The 15,091-nt window shown below is 47.9% G+C and overlaps 21 non-coding genes and 2 pseudogenes across 21 annotated transcripts; all 23 read right to left on the bottom strand.

The window, feature by feature from the left end:
- Positions 1–28: 28 nt before the first annotated feature.
- Positions 29–192, bottom strand: LOC135042801 (U1 spliceosomal RNA). The gene has a single exon (XR_010235874.1). It is a non-coding gene; the product is annotated as a U1 spliceosomal RNA (small nuclear RNA).
- Positions 193–672: 480 nt separating this feature from the next.
- Positions 673–835, bottom strand: LOC135042822 (U1 spliceosomal RNA). Its single transcript, XR_010235895.1, has one exon. It is a non-coding gene; the product is annotated as a U1 spliceosomal RNA (small nuclear RNA).
- Positions 836–987: 152 nt separating this feature from the next.
- Positions 988–1,151, bottom strand: LOC135042809 (U1 spliceosomal RNA). Its single transcript, XR_010235882.1, has one exon. It is a non-coding gene; the product is annotated as a U1 spliceosomal RNA (small nuclear RNA).
- A 695-nt stretch (positions 1,152–1,846) lies between these two features.
- Positions 1,847–1,988, bottom strand: LOC135042843 (U1 spliceosomal RNA; annotated as a pseudogene).
- Positions 1,989–2,140: 152 nt separating this feature from the next.
- Positions 2,141–2,304, bottom strand: LOC135042814 (U1 spliceosomal RNA). The gene has a single exon (XR_010235887.1). It is a non-coding gene; the product is annotated as a U1 spliceosomal RNA (small nuclear RNA).
- A 670-nt stretch (positions 2,305–2,974) lies between these two features.
- On the bottom strand, positions 2,975–3,137 carry LOC135042845 (U1 spliceosomal RNA). The gene has a single exon (XR_010235912.1). It is a non-coding gene; the product is annotated as a U1 spliceosomal RNA (small nuclear RNA).
- Positions 3,138–3,289: 152 nt separating this feature from the next.
- Positions 3,290–3,453, bottom strand: LOC135042806 (U1 spliceosomal RNA). Its single transcript, XR_010235879.1, has one exon. It is a non-coding gene; the product is annotated as a U1 spliceosomal RNA (small nuclear RNA).
- Positions 3,454–4,124: 671 nt separating this feature from the next.
- LOC135042839 (U1 spliceosomal RNA) lies at positions 4,125–4,287 on the bottom strand. Its single transcript, XR_010235909.1, has one exon. It is a non-coding gene; the product is annotated as a U1 spliceosomal RNA (small nuclear RNA).
- A 152-nt stretch (positions 4,288–4,439) lies between these two features.
- Positions 4,440–4,603, bottom strand: LOC135042811 (U1 spliceosomal RNA). The gene has a single exon (XR_010235884.1). It is a non-coding gene; the product is annotated as a U1 spliceosomal RNA (small nuclear RNA).
- A 695-nt stretch (positions 4,604–5,298) lies between these two features.
- Positions 5,299–5,440, bottom strand: LOC135042846 (U1 spliceosomal RNA; annotated as a pseudogene).
- Positions 5,441–5,592: 152 nt separating this feature from the next.
- On the bottom strand, positions 5,593–5,756 carry LOC135042797 (U1 spliceosomal RNA). Its single transcript, XR_010235870.1, has one exon. It is a non-coding gene; the product is annotated as a U1 spliceosomal RNA (small nuclear RNA).
- A 661-nt stretch (positions 5,757–6,417) lies between these two features.
- Positions 6,418–6,580, bottom strand: LOC135042838 (U1 spliceosomal RNA). Its single transcript, XR_010235908.1, has one exon. It is a non-coding gene; the product is annotated as a U1 spliceosomal RNA (small nuclear RNA).
- A 152-nt stretch (positions 6,581–6,732) lies between these two features.
- On the bottom strand, positions 6,733–6,896 carry LOC135042807 (U1 spliceosomal RNA). The gene has a single exon (XR_010235880.1). It is a non-coding gene; the product is annotated as a U1 spliceosomal RNA (small nuclear RNA).
- Positions 6,897–9,522: 2,626 nt separating this feature from the next.
- On the bottom strand, positions 9,523–9,685 carry LOC135042840 (U1 spliceosomal RNA). Its single transcript, XR_010235910.1, has one exon. It is a non-coding gene; the product is annotated as a U1 spliceosomal RNA (small nuclear RNA).
- A 152-nt stretch (positions 9,686–9,837) lies between these two features.
- LOC135042817 (U1 spliceosomal RNA) lies at positions 9,838–10,001 on the bottom strand. Its single transcript, XR_010235890.1, has one exon. It is a non-coding gene; the product is annotated as a U1 spliceosomal RNA (small nuclear RNA).
- Positions 10,002–10,672: 671 nt separating this feature from the next.
- LOC135042796 (U1 spliceosomal RNA) lies at positions 10,673–10,834 on the bottom strand. The gene has a single exon (XR_010235869.1). It is a non-coding gene; the product is annotated as a U1 spliceosomal RNA (small nuclear RNA).
- Positions 10,835–10,986: 152 nt separating this feature from the next.
- LOC135042804 (U1 spliceosomal RNA) lies at positions 10,987–11,150 on the bottom strand. The gene has a single exon (XR_010235877.1). It is a non-coding gene; the product is annotated as a U1 spliceosomal RNA (small nuclear RNA).
- A 670-nt stretch (positions 11,151–11,820) lies between these two features.
- Positions 11,821–11,983, bottom strand: LOC135042835 (U1 spliceosomal RNA). The gene has a single exon (XR_010235905.1). It is a non-coding gene; the product is annotated as a U1 spliceosomal RNA (small nuclear RNA).
- Positions 11,984–12,135: 152 nt separating this feature from the next.
- On the bottom strand, positions 12,136–12,299 carry LOC135042805 (U1 spliceosomal RNA). Its single transcript, XR_010235878.1, has one exon. It is a non-coding gene; the product is annotated as a U1 spliceosomal RNA (small nuclear RNA).
- A 670-nt stretch (positions 12,300–12,969) lies between these two features.
- Positions 12,970–13,132, bottom strand: LOC135042834 (U1 spliceosomal RNA). Its single transcript, XR_010235904.1, has one exon. It is a non-coding gene; the product is annotated as a U1 spliceosomal RNA (small nuclear RNA).
- Positions 13,133–13,284: 152 nt separating this feature from the next.
- On the bottom strand, positions 13,285–13,448 carry LOC135042808 (U1 spliceosomal RNA). The gene has a single exon (XR_010235881.1). It is a non-coding gene; the product is annotated as a U1 spliceosomal RNA (small nuclear RNA).
- Positions 13,449–14,118: 670 nt separating this feature from the next.
- LOC135042832 (U1 spliceosomal RNA) lies at positions 14,119–14,281 on the bottom strand. Its single transcript, XR_010235903.1, has one exon. It is a non-coding gene; the product is annotated as a U1 spliceosomal RNA (small nuclear RNA).
- A 152-nt stretch (positions 14,282–14,433) lies between these two features.
- On the bottom strand, positions 14,434–14,597 carry LOC135042829 (U1 spliceosomal RNA). The gene has a single exon (XR_010235901.1). It is a non-coding gene; the product is annotated as a U1 spliceosomal RNA (small nuclear RNA).
- Between the last annotated feature and the right edge of the window lie 494 nt (positions 14,598–15,091).

Raw genomic sequence — 15,091 nt, 5'->3', positions numbered from 1 at the left:
AAGAAATCTGACTTTTACCAGAGCTGACCAGAGGAAAGCACAAACACAGTCCCCCACTACCACAAATAATGCAGTCGAGTTTCCCACATTTGTGGAAATCACAGGGGTCAGCATACCCAGAATGCAATGAATGAACCTCACCCTGGGAGAACAATCTTCATGACCATGGTATCTCCTATGCAAAATAAGTATGATTTGGGATAGGGCTGGGGAGGGCCGCTGCTCAAATACTGAAGCACCCCCAAACAACAACAAAATGCAACAACTAGTGCAAGCATTCCTGGGGGAAGGCCTGCAGCAGATGGATTTGCATATGGTGATGTCATCCAAGCAGTGGGTCAAAGTTGGCTTCAACCCTCGTCTGCATATGAAAAGAGAAAAGGGGCGTGCAGGGCATGGCAGCCTTTTGCGGCACTTGGATGACCCCTAGCTCGCATTAAACACCTCCACCCTCCTTCGGTGTGGGGCTCATGTTGGCTATGCCCCAGCCCCTGAAGCATTCAAGCTGATTTCTGCAGCACTACCTGTAGTTCGCATTGTGCGTTGGAAGGCAAAAAGTAAGCAGACGGGAGAAGTCAGGATAGTGCGCAAGGGCATAGAAGGGAGCGGCTCAAGAAAAGAGAAGTGGAAACAGACAGCAAACTAGGCTGGAGAGAGACCTGAGACAAAGAGATCTGAATTATACGAGAGCCGACCAGGGGAAACACAAATTATGCAGTCAAGTTTCCCACATTTGGGGAAATCGCAGGAGCAGCACACCCAGAGTGCAATGGGTGAGCCTTGCCCTGGGAGAAGCACCTTCATGATCATAGTATCTCACCTGGCAGGTAAGTAGGAGTTGGGCTAGAGCTGGGGAGGGTCGCTGCTCGGGCACCCCCCTGTCAAGTGAAGGAGATCCAACTGAGGCAGCACAAGGAAACTCTCGAAAGAAGAACAAGGCTAGAGGAAGATCTGAGACAAAGAAATCTGACTTTTACCAGAGCTGACCAGAGGAAAGCACAAACACAGTCACTCACTACCACAAATAATGCAGTCAAGTTTCCCACATTTGGGGAAATCACAGGGGTCAGCATACCCAGAATGCAATGAATGAACCTCACCCTGGGAGAACAATCTTCATGACCATGGTATCTCCTATGCAAAATAAGTATGATTTGGGATAGGGCTGGGGAGGGCCGCTGCTCAGGCACATCTCTGTCAAGTAAAGGAGATTCAACTGAGGCAGCACAAGGGAACTCTCATCTGGGGACAACAACTGCAGGGAGAACACATATTTTCAGATGAACATGGGAGGGCAGAAGGCTGCCTAATACTGAAGCACCCCCAAACAACAAACCAAATGCAACAACTAGTACAAGCATTCCTGGGGGAAGGTCTGCATAAGACGGATTTGCATACGGTGATGTCATCCAAGCAGTAGGCAAAAGTTGGCTGGAACCCTCATCTGCATATGAAAAGAGAAAAGGGGTATGCAGGGCATGGCGGCCTTTTGCGGCGCTTGGATGACCCCTAGTTCACATTAAATACCCCCACCCTCCTTCTGTGTGGGGCTCATGTTGGCCATGCCCCAGCCCCTGAAGCATTCAAGCTGATTTCTTGCAGCAGCTGGGCACTGTAACAGCTCCAGAGCTGCTCTGTAAGGCAAGAAAAAGGGTGTGGGCCCTGCAGCACTACCTGTAGTTTGCATTGTGCATTGTAAGGCACAAAGTAAGCAGACGGAAGGAGAAGTCAGGATAGTGCACAAGGGTATAGAAGGGAGGGGCTCAAGAAAAAAGAATTGGAAACAGACAGCAAACTAGGCTGGAGAGAGACCTGAGACAAAGAGATCTGAATTATATGAGAGCCGACCAGGGGAAACACAAATTACGCAGTCAAGTTTCCCACATTTGGGGAAATCACAGGGGCAGCACACCCAGAGTGCAATGGGTGATCCTTGCCCAGGGAGAAGCAACTTCATGATCATAGTATCTCACCTGGCAGGTAAGTAGGAGTTGGGCTAGAGCTGGGGAGGGTCGCTGCTCGGGCACCCCCCTGTCAAGTGAAGGAGATTCAACTGAGGCAGCACAAGGGAACTCTCAAAAGAAGAACAAGGCTAGAGGAAAATCTGAGACAAAGAAATCTGACTTTTACCAGAGCTGACCAGAGGAAAGCACAAACACAGTCCCCCACTACCACAAATAATGCAGTCGAGTTTCCCACATTTAGGGAAATCACAGGAGTCAGCATACCCAGAATGCAATGAATGAACCTCACCCTGAGAGAACAATCTTCATGACCATGGTATCGCCTATGCAAAATAAGTATGATTTGGGATAGGGCTGGGGAGGGCCGCTGCTCAGGCACATCTCTGTCAAGTAAAGGAGATTCAACCGAGGCAGCACAAGGGAACTCTCATCTGGGGACAACAACTGCAGGGAGAACACATATTTTCAGATGAACATGGGAGGGCAGAAGGCTGCCTAATACTGAAGCACCCCCAAACAACAAACCAAATGCAACAACTAGTGCAAGCATTCCTGGGGGAAGGCTGCAGCAGATGGATTTGCATATGGTGATGTCATCCAAGCAGTGGGTCAAAATTGGCTTCAACCCTCGTCTGCATATGAAAAGAGAAAAGGGGCGTGCAGGGCATGGCGGCCTTTTGCGGCAATTGGATGACCCCTAGTTAGCATTAAACACCTCCACCCTCCTTCGGTGTGGGGCTCATGTTGGCTATGCCCCAGCCCCTGAAGCATTCAAGCTAATTTCTTGCAGCAGCTAGGCACTGTAACAGCTCCAGAGCTGCTCTGTAAGGCAAGTAAAAGGGCGTGGGCCCTGCAGCACTACCTGTAGTTCGCATTGTGCGTTGGAAGGCACAAATTAAGCAGACGGGAGAAGTCAGGATAGTGCGCAATGGCATAGAAGGGAGCGGCTCAAGAAAAAAGAAGTGTAAACAGACAGCAAACTAGGCTGGAGAGAGACATGAGACAAAGAGATCTGAATTATACGAGAGCCGACCAGGGGAAACACAAATTATGCAGTCAAGTTTCCCACATTTGGGGAAATCGCAGGAGCAGCACACCCAGAGTGCAATGGGTGAGCCTTGCCCTGGGAGAAGCACCTTCATGATCATAGTATCTTACCTAGCAAGTAAGAAGGAGTTGGGCTAGAGCTGGGGAGGGTCGCTGCTCGGGCACCCCCCTGTCAAGTGAAGGAGATCCAACTGAGGCAGCACAAGGGAACTCTCGAAAGAAGAACAAGGCTAGAGGAAGATCTGAGACAAAGAAATCTGACTTTTACCAGAGCTGACCAGAGGAAAGCACAAACACAGTCCCCCACTACCACAAATAATGCTGTCAAGTTTACCACATTTGGGGAAATAACAGGGGTCAGCATACCCAGAATGCAATGAATGAACCTCACCCTGGGAGAACAATCTTCATGACCATGGTATCTCCTATGCAAAATAAGTATGATTTGGGATAGGGCTGGGGAGGGCCGCTGCTCAGGCACATCTCTGTCAAGTAAAGGAGATTCAACTGAGGCAGCACAAGGGAACTCTCATCTGGGGACAACAACTGCAGGAGGTACACATATTTTCAGATGAACATGGGAGGGCAGAAGGCTGCCTAATAGTGAAGCACCCCCAAACAACAAACCAAATGCAACAACTAGTGCAAGCATTCCAGGGGGAAGGCCTGCAGCAGATGGATTTGCATATGGTGATGTCATCCAAGCAGTGGGTCAAAGTTGGCTTCAACCCTCGTCTGCATATTAAAAGAGAAAATTGGCATGCAGGGCATGGCGGCCTTTTGCGGTGCTTGGATGACCCCTAGTTCGCATTAAACACCTCCACCCTCCTTCGGTGTGGGGCTCATGATGGCTATGCCCCAGCCCCTGAAGCATTCAAGCTGATTTCTTGCAGCAACTGGGCACTGTAACAGCTCCAGAGCTGCTCTGTAAGGCAAGTAAAAGGGTGTGGGCCCTGCAGCACTACCTGTAGTTTGCATTGTGCGTTGGAAGGCACAAAGTAAGCAGACAGGAGAAGTCAGGATAGTGCGCAAGGGCATAGAAGGGAGCAACTCAAGAAAAGAGAAGTGGAAACAGACTGCAAATTAGGCTGGAGAGAGACCTGAGACAAAGAGATCTGAATTATACGAGAGCCGACCAGGTGAAACACAAATTATGCAGTCAAGTATCCAACATTTGGGAAAACCGCAGGAGTAGCACACCCAGAGTGCAATGGGTGAGCCTTGCCCTGGGAGAAGCACCTTCATGATCATAGTATCTCACCTGGCAGGTAAGTAGGAGCTGGGCTAGAGCTGGGGAGGGTCGCTGCTCGGGCACCCCCCTGTCAAGTGAAGGAGATCCAACTTAGGCAGCACAAGGGAACTCTCGAAAGAAGAACAAGGCTAGAGGAAGATCTGAGACAAAGAAATCTGACTTTTACCAGAGCTGACCAGAGGAAAGCACAAACACAGTCCCTCACTACCACAAATAATGCAGTCCAGTTTCCCACATTTGGGGAAATCACAGGGGTCAGCATACCCAGAATGCAATGAATGAACCTCACCCTGGGAAAACAATCTTCATGACCATGGTATCTCCTATGCAAAATAAGTATGATTTGGGATAGAGCTGGGGAGGGCCGCTGCTCAGGCACATCTCTGTCAAGTAAAGGAGATTCAACTGAGGCAGCACAAGGGAACTCTCATCTGGGGACAACAACTGCAGGGAGAACACATATTTTCAGATGAACATGGGAGGGCAGAAGGCTGCCTAATACTGAAGCACCCCCAAACAACAAACCAAATGCAACAACTAGTGCAAGCATTCCTGGGGGAAGGCCTGCAGCAGATGGATTTGCATATGGTGATGTCATCCAAGCAGTGGGTCAAAGTTGGCTTCAACCCTCATCTGCATATGAATAGAGAAGAGGGGCGTGCAGGGCATGGCGGCCTTTTGCGGCGCTTGGATGACCCCTAGTTCGCATTAAACACCTCCACCCTCCTTCGGTGTGGGGCTCATGTTGGCTATGCCCCAGCCCCTGAAGCATTCAAGCTGATTTCTTGCAGCAGCTGGGCACTGTAACAGCTCCAGAGCTGCTCTGTAAGGCAAGTAAAAGGGTGTGGGCCCTGCAGCACTACCTGTAGTTTGCATTGTGCATTGTAAGGCACTAAGTAAGCAGACGGGAGGAGAAGTCAGGATAGTGCACTAGGGTATAGAAGGGAGGGGCTCAAGAAAAAAGAAGTGGAAACAGACAGCAAACTAGGCTGGAGAGAGACCTGAGACAAAGAGATCTGAATTATATGAGAGCTGACCAGGGGAAACACAAATTATGCAGTCAAGTTTCCCACATTTGGGGAAATCGCAGGAGCAGCACACCCAGAGTGCAATGGGTGATCCTTGTCCTGGTAGAAGCAACTTCATGATCATAGTATCTCACCTGGCAGGTAAGTAGGAGTTGGGCTAGAGCTGGGGAGGGTCGCTGCTCGGGCACCCCCCTGTGAAGTGAAGTAGATCCAACTGAGGCAGCACAAGGAAACTCTCGATAGAAGAACAAGGCTAGAGGAAGATCTGAGACAAATAAATCTGACTTTTACCAGAGCTGACCAGAGGAATGAACAAACACAGTCCCCCACTACCACAAATAATGCAGTCGAGTTTCCCACATTTGGGGAAATCATAGGGGTCAGCATACCCAGAATGCAATGAATGAACCTCACCCTGGGAGAACAATCTTCATGACCATGGTATCTCCTATGCAAAATAAGTATGACTTGGGATAGGGCTGGGGAGGGCCGCTGCTCAGGCACATCTCTGTCATGTAAAGGAGATTCAACTGAGGCAGCACAAGGGAACTCTCATCTGGGGACAACAACTGCAGGGAGAACACATATTTTCAGATGAACATGGTAGGGCAGAAGGCTGCCTAATACTGAAGCACCCCCAAACAACAAACCAAATGCAACAACTAGTGCAAGCATTCCTGGGGGAAGGCCTGCAGCAGATGGATTTGCATATGGTGATGTCATCCAAGCAGTGGGTCAAAGTTGGCTTCAACCCTCGTCTGCATATGAAAAGAGAAAAGGGGCGTGCAGGGCATGGCGGCCTTTTGCGGCGCTTGGATGACCCCTAGTTCGCATTAAACACCTCCACCCTCCTTCGGTGTGGGGCTATGCCCCAGCCCCTGAAACATTCAAGCTGATTTCTTGCAGCAGCTGGGCACTGTAACAGCTCCAGAGCTGCTCTGTAAGGCAATTAAAAGGGTGTGGGCCCTGCAGCACTACCTGTAGTTTGCATTGAGCGTTGGAAGGCACAAAGTAAGCAGACGGGAGAAGTCAGGATAGTGAGCAAGGGCATAGAAGGGAGCAACTCAAGAAAAGAGAAGTGGAAACAGACAGCAAACTAGGCTAGAGAGAGACCTGAGACAAAGAGATCTGAATTATACGAGAGCCGACCAGGGGAAACACAAATTATGCAGTCAAGTGTCCAACATTTGGGGAAACCGCAGGAGCAGCACACCCAGAGTGCAATGGGTGAGCCTTGCCCTGGGAGAAGCACCTTCATGATCATAGTATCTCACCTGGCAGGTAAGTAGGAGTTGGGCTAGAGCTGGGGAGGGTCGCTGCTCGGGCACCCCCCTGTCAAGTGAAGGAGATCCAACTGAGGCAGCACATGGATACTCTCGAAAGAAGAACAAGGCTAGAGGAAGATCTGAGACTAATAAATCTGACTTTTACCAGAGCTGACCAGAGGAAAGCACAAACACAGTCCCCCACTACCACAAATAATGCAGTCGAGTTTCCCACATTTGGGGAAATCACAGGGGTCAGCATACCCAGAATGCAATGAATGAACCTCACCCTGGGAGAACAATCTTCATGACCATGGTATCTCCTATGCAAAATAAGTATGATTTGGGATAGGGCTGGGGAGGGCCGCTGCTCAGGCACATCTCTGTCAAGAATTTATAAAGTCTATACATATATATAACCAAATGTCAATATATATATATAGAACCCAGCGCTCCTATCAAAACTTATCTATTTCACCAATTTGTTGCTTATTTAATCTTTATACATCTATTAATTTTCACCATATATTATAAAATGCTGCTCCCATAGGTAGTACTGTTCTACCAATAATAAACCAAATTTTAAAGATAATCACACTTGTTATCAAGGGAGCGCAAAAAATAAAATATACAAGCTCTTTATTTTTAAAAAATATATATAGACAGAAGAAACCCACATTCAATAAAATACAATGGAGTCAACATATATAGGCACCACTATCCATATCTAAATGTAATCAGGATCTATTTCATATTGCCCTTGATGACAACGGAATGTTTATTAAAGTGTCCAAAAAATCCTCCTGGATACAGCTGTTGTAATTTAATCGTTACTTTCCAATTGTAATTGATACATTAAATTCCTTCTTGTGGATGAACAGCAACAGTTGAAACCAACGCCTCTTATTTACTGCAGTTAAAGTTCATATGTAACTCACGTGAGTAATGAAAGAAAACAGGGGGAGAGCGCTGTGATGATTGGTGAAACACAGCGGTATGCTACGACCCCCGTTAACCGTGGCTGGATCTTATTGGCACTCGCAGTCGGGATATTTCTCCCTGCCGTGGGGTAGAGACCTCCTTTTGCTCGGTCTCAAATTGCTTTTTCCCCTTCACCGCTGTCTTTACATCAGACGTCCGCCGTGATGTAGCTCGTTCATGAACGGGCTTATATCTCAGCAATCAGAGTGTCCGGTAATCACCTTCCTTACGCGTTTCTCCGCTGTTATCCAAGAGCGGTTTCGTCAGAGGATACATCAGCAGCCTAGCAGGCTCTTTTTAAAATGCACCGGACCAATAGTATTACTAATTAGTTGATTGGATACATACATGTACTAATTGGATGCATACATGTAATGACTCACATATGGAACAACTTTCTAATTGCAATTGCACATATAAAGGCATTTCATAATATAAAAATAAGCAACATGGTGATTAAAAATAATAATAAAATAAGCAACAAGGTGGTTTAAAAAATAACAGAAAATATATAATCTATATACAAATTAACCTATAATCTTTCAATCAATACCTCATATCTATAATCACATATACATAATTCAGAGACTCAGCACTAAGGATCCCCATTTACTTCTATAAAACCTTTTAGGGTAACATAAATCCATGCCACTACTAAAGCAGTTCTTGTGGCGCAGGGGAAACATCACCTGCACTCTATGCAGCTAGTCCCATGTTCGAATCCAACCCGCTCAGCTTAACATCCATATTATTTATTTACTTTTAATGGGCTCATTCTATCAATTCATTTTTACCTTTAATTTTTGTTAATATTATTTCTATATTTCATTATTTTAACCCCTGGAATAATTACATTGCTGTTTAAACAACAAAAAGAATTGAAGAAAAAATAAATATTAAACAGACAATTTAAGGATTCGAAGATTTAAATATTTAAAGATTTTAAAATTTAAAACAGGGAGGGGGGGGAGGGAGGGGGGCCTTTTGGGAGAAGGAGGGGAAAAAAATAAAAATAGAAAAAAATATATATATATAGAACCAAGAGAAAGTGTAAAAAGAGGATGGAGGAAGAAATCTGATGTTCATCATTACTAGTGGATTTTACTAAGGAACTTTAAAGGAATACACACAACAGGATTATACAGTTTCATCCTAAGAGGAAAGCTGTTTCCAAAATAGCTACTTCTAATAATTTTGTTTATTTATTAAACATACAATAAATGGATATTCAATAAATAATATATTAGGTAAATCAATAGATAAAATCTTCAGAGACTGCCAATGTTGTTCAGTTCAATGCTCTCATTCAGACTATCAGGTGTAAGGGTACCCAAAGAAAAAATCCAAAATGCCTCCCTTGTCAAGTAAAGGAGATTCAACTGAGGCAGCACAAGGGAACTCTCATCTGGGGACAACAACTGCAGGGAGAACACATATTTTCAGATGAACATGGGAGGGCAGAAGGCTGCCTAATACTGAAGCACCCCCAAACAACAAACCAAATGCAACAACTAGTACAAGCATTCCTGGGGGAAGGCCTGCAGCAGATTGATTTGCATATGGTGATGTCATCCAAGCAGTGGGTCAAAGTTGGCTTCAACCCTCGTCTGCATATGAAAAGAGAAAAGGGGTGTGCAGGGCATGGCGGCCTTTTGCGGCGCTTGGATGACCCCTAGTTCGCATTAAACACCTCCACCCTACTTCGGTGTGGGGCTCATGTTGGCTATGCCCCAGCCCCTGAAGCATTCAAGCTGATTTCTTGCAGCAGCTGGGCACTGTAACAGCTCCAGAGCTGCTCTGTAAGGCAAGTAAAAGGGTGTGGGCCCTGCAGCACTACCTGTAGTTTGCATTGTGCGTTGGAAGGCACAAAGTAAGCAGACGGGAGAAGTCAGGATAGTGCGCAAGGGCATAGAAGGGAGCAACTCAAGAAAAGAGAAGTGGAAACAGACTGCAAATTAGGCTGGATAGAGACCTGAGACAAAGAGATCTGAATTATACGAGAGCCGACCAGGTGAAACACAAATTATGCAGTCAAGTGTCCAACATTTGGGGAAACCGCAGGAGTAGCACACCCAGAGTGCAATGGGTGAGCCTTGCCCTGGGAGAAGCACCTTCATGATCATAGTATCTCACCTGGCAGGTAAGTAGGAGCTGGGCTAGAGCTGGGGAGGGTCGCTGCTCGGGCACCCCCCTGTCAAGTGAAGGAGATCCAACTGAGGCAGCACAAGGGAACTCTCGAAAGAAGAACAAGGCTAGAGGAAGATCTGAGACAAAGAAATCTGACTTTTACCAGAGCTGACCAGAGAAAAGCACAAACACAGTCCCTCACTACCACAAATAATGCAGTCCAGTTTCCCACATTTGGGGAAATCACAGGGGTCAGCATACCCAGAATGCAATGAATGAACCTCACCCTGGGAAAACAATCTTCATGACCATGGTATCTCCTATGCAAAATAAGTATGATTTGGGATAGAGCTGGGGAGGGCCGCTGCTCAGGCACATCTCTGTCAAGTAAAGGAGATTCAACTGAGGCAGCACAAGGGAACTCTCATCTGGGGACAACAACTGCAGGGAGAACACATATTTTCAGATGAACATGGGAGGGCAGAAGGCTGCCTAATACTGAAGCACCCCCAAACAACAAACCAAATGCAACAACTAGTGCAAGCATTCCTGGGGGAAGGCCTGCAGCAGATGGATTTGCATATGGTGATGTCATCCAAGCAGTGGGTCAAAGTTGGCTTCAACCCTCATCTGCATATGAATAGAGAAGAGGGGCGTGCAGGGCATGGCGGCCTTTTGCGGCGCTTGGATGACCCCTAGTTCGCATTAAACACCTCCACCCTCCTTCGGTGTGGGGCTCATGTTGGCTATGCCCCAGCCCCTGAAGCATTCAAGCTGATTTCTTGCAGCAGCTGGGCACTGTAACAGCTCCAGAGCTGCTCTGTAAGGCAAGTAAAAGGGTGTGGGCCCTGCAGCACTACCTGTAGTTCGCATTGTGCGTTGGAAGGCAAAAAGTAAGCAGACAGGAGAAGTCAGGATAGTGCGCAAGGGCATAGAAGGGAGCGGCTCAAGAAAAGAGAAGTGGAAACAGACAGCAAACTAGGCTGGAGAGAGACCTGAGACAAAGACATCTGAATTATACGAGAGCCGACCAGGGGAAACACAAATTATGCAGTCAAGTTTCCCGCATTTGGGGAAATCACAGGGGCAGCACACCCAGAGTGCGATGGGTGAGCCTTGCCTGGGAGAAGCTCCTACATGATCATAGTATCTCACCTGGCAGGTAAGTAGGAGTTGGGCTAGAGCTGGGGAGGGTCGCTGCTCGGGCACCCCCCTGTCAAGTGAAGGAGATCCAACTGAGGCAGCACAAGGGAACTCTCGAAAGAAGAACAAGGCTAGAGGAAGATCTGAGACAAAGAAATCTGACTTTTACCAGAGCTGACCAGAGGAAAGCACAAACACAGTCCCTCACTACCACAAATAATGCAGTCGAGTTTCCAACATTTGGGGAAATCACAGGGGTCAGCATACCCAGAATGCAATGAATGAACCTCACCCTGGGAGAACAATCTTCATGACCATGGTATCTCCTATGCAAAATAAGTATGATTTGGGATAGGGCTGGGGAGGGCCGCTACTCAGGCACATCTCTGTCAAGTAAAGGCGATTCAACTGAGGCAGCACAAGGGAACTCTCATCTGGGGACAACAACTGCAGGGAGAACACATATTTTCAGATGAACATGGGAGGGCAGAAGGCTGCCTAATACTGAAGCACCCCCAAACAACAAACCAAATGCAACAACTAGTGCAAGCATTCCTGGGGAAGGCCTGCAGCAGATGGATTTGCATATGGTGATGTCATCCAAGCAGTGGGTCAAAGTTGGCTTCAACCCTCGTCTGCATATGAAAAGAAAAAAGGGATGTGCAGGGCATGGCGGCCTTTTGCGGCGCTTGGATGACCCCTAATTCGCATTAAACATCTCCACCCTCCTTCGGTGTGGGGCTCATGTTGGCTATGCCCAAGCCCCTGAAGCATTAAAGCTGATTTCTTGCAGCAGCTGGGCACTGTAACAGCTCCAGAGCTGCTCTGTAAAGCATGTAAAAGGGTGTGGGCCCTGCAGCACTACCTGTAGTTTGCATTGTGCGTTGGAAGGCACAAAGTAAGCAGACAGGAGAGGTCAGAATAGTGCGCAAGGGCATAGAAGGGAGCGGCTCAAGAAAAGAGAAGTGGAAACAGACAGCAAACTAGGCTGGAGAGAGACCTGAGACAAAGAGATCTGAATTATACGAGAGCCGACCAGGGGAAACACAAATTATGCAGTCAAGTTTCCCACATTTGGGGAAATCACAGGGGCAGCACACCCAGAGTGCAATGGTTGAGCCTTGCCCTGGGAGAAGCACCTACATGATCATAGTATCTCACCTGGCAGGTAAGTAGGAGTTGGGCTAGAGCTGGGGAGGGTCGCTGCTCGGGCACCCCCCTGTCAAGTGAAGGAGATCCAACTGAGGCAGCACAAGGGAACTCTCGAAAGAATAACAAGGCTAGAGGAAGATCTGAGACAAAGAAATCTGACTTTTACCAGAGCTGACCAGAGGAAAGCACAAACACAGTCCCCCACTACCACAAATAATGCAGTCAAGTTTCCCACATTTGGGGAAATCACAGGGGTCACCATACCCAGAATGCAATGAATGAACCTCACCCTGGGAGAACAATCTTCATGACCATGGTATCTCCTATGCAAAATAAGTATGATTTGGGATAGGGCTGGGGAGGGCCGCTGCTCAGGCACATCTCTGTCAAGTAAAGGCGATTCAACTGAGGCAGCACAAGGGAACTCTCATCTGGGGACAACAACTGCATGGAGAACACATATTTTCAGATGAACATGGGAGGGCAGAAGGCTGCCTAATACTGAAGCACCCCCAAACAACAAACCAAATGCAACAACTAGTGCAAGCATTCCTGGGGAAGGCCTGCAGCAGATGGATTTGCATATGGTGATGTCATCCAAGCAGTGGGTCAAAGTTGGCTTCAACCCTCATCTGCATATGAAAAGAAAAAAGGGATGTGCAGGGCATGGCGGCCTTTTGCGGCGCTTGGATGACCCCTAATTCGCATTAAACATCTCCACCCTCCTTCGGTGTGGGGCTCATGTTGGCTATGCCCCAGCCCCTGAAGCATTCGAGCTGATTTCTTGCAGCAGCTGGGCACTGTAACAGCTCCAGAGCTGCTCTGTAAAGCATGTAAAAGGGTGTGGGCCCTGCAGCACTACCTGTAGTTTGCATTGTGCGTTGGAAGGCACAAAGTAAGCAGACAGGAGAGGTCAGAATAGTGCGCAAGGGCATAGAAGGGAGCGGCTCAAGAAAAGAGAAGTGGAAACAGACAGCAAACTAGGCTGGAGAGAGACCTGAGACAAAGAGATCTGAATTATACGAGAGCCGACCAGGGGAAACACAAATTATGTAGTCAAGTTTCCCACATTTGGGGAAATCACAGGGGCAGCACACCCAGAGTGCAATGGGTGAGCCTTGCCCTGGGAGAAGCACCTTCATGATCATAGTATCTCACCTGGCAGGTAAGTAGGAGTTGGGCTAGAGCTGGGGAGGGTCGCTGCTCGGGCACCCCCCTGTCAAGTGAAGGAGATCCAACTGAGGCAGCACAAGGGAACTCTCGAAAGAAGAACAAGGCTAGAGGAAGATCTGAGACAAAGAAATCTGACTTTTACCAGAGCTGACCAGAGGAAAGCACAAACACAGTCCCCCACTACCACAAATAATGCAGTCAAGTTTCCCACATTTGGGGAAATCACAGGGGTCACCATTCCCAGAATGCAATGAATGAACCTCACCCTGGGAGAACAATCTTCATGACCATGGTATCTCCTATGCAAAATAAGTATGATTTGGGATAGGGCTGGGGAGGGCCGCAGCTCAGGCACATCTCTGTCAAGTAAAGGCGATTCAACTGAGGCAGCACAAGGGAACTCTCATCTGGGGACAACAACTGCATGGAGAACACATATTTTCAGATGAACATGGGAGGGCAGAAGGCTGCCTAATACTGAAGCACCCCCAAACAACAAACCAAATGCAACAACTAGTGCAAGCATTCCTGGGGAAGGCCTGCAGCAGATGGATTTGCATATGGTGATGTCATCCAAGCAGTGGGTCAAAGTTGGCTTCAACCCTCGTCTGCATATGAAAAGAAAAAAGGGATGTGCAGGGCATGGCGGCCTTTTGCGGCGCTTGGATGACCCCTAATTCGCATTAAACATCTCCACCCTCCTTCGGTGTGGGGCTCATGTTGGCTATGCCCCAGCCCCTGAAGCATTCAAGCTGATTTCTTGCAGCAGCTGGGCACTGTAACAGCTCCAGAGCTGCTCTGTAAAGCATGTAAAAGGGTGTGGGCCCTGCAGCACTACCTGTAGTTTGCATTGTGCGTTGGAATGCACAAAGTAAGCAGACAGGAGAGGTCAGAATAGTGCGCAAGGGCATAGAAGGGAGCGGCTCAAGAAAAGAGAAGTGGAAACAGACAGCAAACTAGGCTGGAGAGAGACCTGAGACAAAGAGATCTGAATTATACGAGAGCCGACCAGGGGAAACACAAATTATGTAGTCAAGTTTCCCACATTTGGGGAAATCACAGGGGCAGCACACCCAGAGTGCAATGGGTGAGCCTTGCCCTGGGAGAAGCACCTTCATGATCATAGTATCTCACCTGGCAGGTAAGTAGGAGTTGGGCTAGAGCTGGGGAGGGTCGCTGCTCGGGCACCCCCCTGTCAAGTGAAGGAGATCCAACTGAGGCAGCACAAGGGAACTCTCGATAGAAGAACAAGGCTAGAGGAAGATCTGAGACAAAGAAATCTGACTTTTACCAGAGCTGACCAGAGGAAAGCACAAACACAGTCCCCCACTACCACAAATAATGCAGTCAAGTTTCCCACATTTGGGGAAATCACAGGGGTCAGCATACCCAGAATGCAATGAATGAACCTCACCCTGGGAGAACAATCTTCATGACCATGGTATCTCCTATGCAAAATAAGTATGATTTGGGATAGAGCTGGGGAGGGCCGCTGCTCAGGCACATCTCTGTCAAGTAAAGGAGATTCAACTGAGGCAGCACAAGGGAACTCTCATCTGGGGACAACAACTGCAGGGAGAACACATATTTTCAGATGAACATGGGAGGGCAGAAGGCTGCCTAATACTGAAGCACCCCCAAACAACAAACCAAATGCAACAACTAGTGCAAGCATTCCTGGGGGAAGGCCTGCAGCAGATGGATTTGCATATGGTGATGTCATCCAAGCAGTGGGTCAAAGTTGGCTTCAACCCTCGTCTGCATATGAAAAGCAAAAAGGGATGTGCAGGGCATGGCGGCCTTTTGCGGCGCTTGAATGACCCCTAATTCACATTAAACACCTCCACCCTCCTTCGGTGTGGGGCTCATGTTGGCTATGCCCCAGCCCCTGAAGCATTCAAGCTGATTTCTTGCAGCAGCTGGGCACTGTAACAGCTCCAGAGCTGCTCTGTAAAGCAT

This window comes from Pseudophryne corroboree, unplaced genomic scaffold (genome assembly GCF_028390025.1).
Source record: "Pseudophryne corroboree isolate aPseCor3 unplaced genomic scaffold, aPseCor3.hap2 scaffold_839, whole genome shotgun sequence".
NCBI lineage: Eukaryota > Metazoa > Chordata > Amphibia > Anura > Myobatrachidae > Pseudophryne > Pseudophryne corroboree.
The sequence above is the reverse complement of the archived record's forward strand: the minus strand, read 5'-3'. Positions and strand labels throughout refer to the sequence as shown.